The sequence below is a fragment of the Gymnoscopelus microlampas genome (genome assembly GCF_963454915.1).
Source record: "Gymnoscopelus microlampas genome assembly, chromosome: 24".
NCBI lineage: Eukaryota > Metazoa > Chordata > Actinopteri > Myctophiformes > Myctophidae > Gymnoscopelus > Gymnoscopelus microlampas.
Window position 1 is genome coordinate 25,676,922 of NC_139961.1, and position 3,111 is coordinate 25,680,032.

Below are 3,111 nucleotides of genomic sequence, written 5' to 3' on the forward strand. Positions count from 1 at the left end.
AGTACTAAAATGTTTGAAAATAGCAGATCTGCAAGCTCACAACGCGTCGCGATGCGACGCGTTGTGAGCTTGTAGATCGGCCATTTTCAAATAGCCTAGGTATACATGTAAAATAGGGCTAAAGTGATTAATGAATGTTTTATAATATAATAACTTATATCTGAAAAGTAACTAAAGTTTTCAAACAATTGTAGTGGAGTAAAAGAACAACATTTGCCTCTGAGATGTATAGATGTCTATATATCCAAGAATTCAAGTCTGGGGTGACTAATCGATAAAAAAAAAATCTAAAAAAAAGTCATTTTGGGGGTGAACTATCCCTTTAACCACTTGCACTTTCACATTTTTGTCAAAAGCAGCAAAATATCATACATACAAGCTCACAACGCATCATGATGTGACACGTCGTGAGCTTGCAGTGTGGCTATTTTTGAGTGACAACCGTCGTACGAGGAAGTAAGACATTAAAGGACGACTTCAGCACTTTTCAACATATCTTCATATAATAGGTCCTCACTAATGCTCATGATAAAATGATACCATTTTTTTCTACTTGGTCTGTGTCTCATAGGAGGGCTGTGGACAGTCCAGAAACCCGTCTACCAGTGACATCATCGTTAGACAGGACTTTTTTTTCCCAAAAAGAATACCATTTTTTATTCAGATTTTTATTAAGGCGAGAACAATGGGATCTATTATTGCATTGCAACTTTCCAGGAATACAAAGCCTGCAGTTTCTATTAGCTTGGATTCCCCATCGATGATGTCACTGGTAGACGGGTTTCTGAACTGTCTACAGCCCTCCTCTGAGACACAGACTGATTAGAATTTTTTTAAATCATTTTATCATGAGCATTAGTGAGGACCTATTATATGAAGATATGTTGAAAATTGGTGAAGTCGTCCTTTAATTCACGTCAAAAGAGAAAATAAAAAAGTTACACGGAGATACAGGATTTCCTGCTATGAAAAAGTTGCCCTCCTCAGCAGAGCTCTAGCTGTTCCTGCAGAACTAACTGGGTGTCCAACAGCACCGGACTGTCTGTTCCGGACTTCTTCTCCTGGGTGTGAATGTGTGTAATCACGTGCATGAATGTGAAGCAGACCAGCGCTGATGAAGAGGAGGAGGAGGGTGCATGCTCAGCGAAAACGCCTGCCCCGGAGGAATAATGGTTAAAACAAGCATTGGTGGAAAGTAACTGTACACTGTGCATTTACTCAAGTACCCTACACAGTACTGTACCTACATTCTTGAGCATGTACATTTTTCAATTTACTTCCAATGCACTACAGCTCAAAGACAATTTTTTTACTGCACCTCAATTATTTGACAGCTTCAGTTACTAAAAAAATGTGTGGATTTAGATTATTACTACAAAACATACATTTAATATATTTTATATTTTATTATTTATATAATGTATGCTGTACTTTTACTTTTAACAGAGTATTTTTACATTGTAGTATTGCTACATTAAGACCTGGAACGCATCTGTGTCATTATTAGATTTGAGCGAAAAAGCATTATTTTACACTTTGGTTATTCAAAAATAGCAGATATACAAGCTCATAGCGCGGCACTGAGTGCCGCGCTATGAGCTTGTATATCTGCTATTTTTGAAAAATCGAGAAAATGTGTGCACATCTTTAAATATATATATCTTTTAAAGTGAACATTTGTGACTCAAATCTTTGCTTCTGGGGGTCCCTGGAACTAAACATTTTGAGATGGGGGTCCGTGGCCAAATACATATACATTTTGAGGTCCTAGACATGAAAAAGTTTGAGAACCACCGACATAGCAACATAAGTAATTTACAAAAAAACTGTTAAGATTTAGAAGACGTTTTGTAGAATCGTCCTCAGGTCTTAATGGGTTAAGAAAGTACCACCACTGAAAACAAGGCCACAGGCCCGACCAGCTGGCCTCATGGTGTTGTTGCCCAGAGGTTCCGACCTGGAAAGAAGTTGTATTGCGCGGAAGGGGGGGGGGGACGGGACGACGACAGGTCAATCCAAAAATGCCATCTGTATGCACCGAGTTCTTGCGCGAGGGAAGACTCCGCCGTGTTCTTTTTGCAATGCAAATGGGGCCCCGTCGTTTAATATAATGCAAAATTCAAACGTCTGGCTTACACGGAGTGAAGGGACATGTAAACAAGCAAATCAAATCAAAACACTGCTGGCGGTATAACCAGATTCACAGGGCATGAATACTAGGCGCCATGGGAGGATTGCAATTTTTAAAAAAAATATATCTGTTTGGCAATCTGCCCTTTAAGATCCTTTGCCATCTGGTGAATTGAGAAATATAAAGTCATTTATATCTGGCATCTCCTGAGTCTTGTACACACAACCTTCATGATGCGAGGCTTGTACAGTACACCATCATATCACTGCAGAATGTTCTTCACATATGGATCAATGCCATGCGTGCGGTGTACAGTATATATACGAAAGACATATGCTATCGAGTTAACAACGTATCCTGCTGCAATGTCACGCTCGCGCAATGCAAGCCTGCACAAGGCTGCTCCACCTCCCCCCACCATGGGCTCTGAAAGCACTTCATTTGGCCCTTCGTATGGAAAAGAGCCATTTTTAAAGTTATGGCTCAATTAATGCCCTTTCCTTTTTAAATAGCCAGCGTATTGACTTAATGCCTAGTGCGTTGGGCTCGGGACAAAGGCCTGATTTTGTCTGCATACATACATTTTGTCTGCATTTCCCATATCTTCAAATGCATTATAGATAACTTCATAAAGCATTAAAAAGCAGCCATAATGAGTCATTGCTAAGAGTAGCTACAAGCCTTCAAAATGCATTATGATGTTTTGACGTATACATTATCAACAATCACGGCAATTTACTATAAGTTAGATTGTAACATTTTATAAGGTGCTTACTTTAGTCACACAATCCATTTAGCATGAAAGGTCTCTAGACTTAGAACACATTTGACCTGTGTTGGCTCTGTACTCACTCACCACTTGAGATTTGTTCAAATGTAAAGTGCACTATAAATACAATTCAATACAATTTAATATTATTATTATTATCATTATTATCCCTAGACCATCCTAGACCTGGTTGCTTGTTTCTCTCACAGAA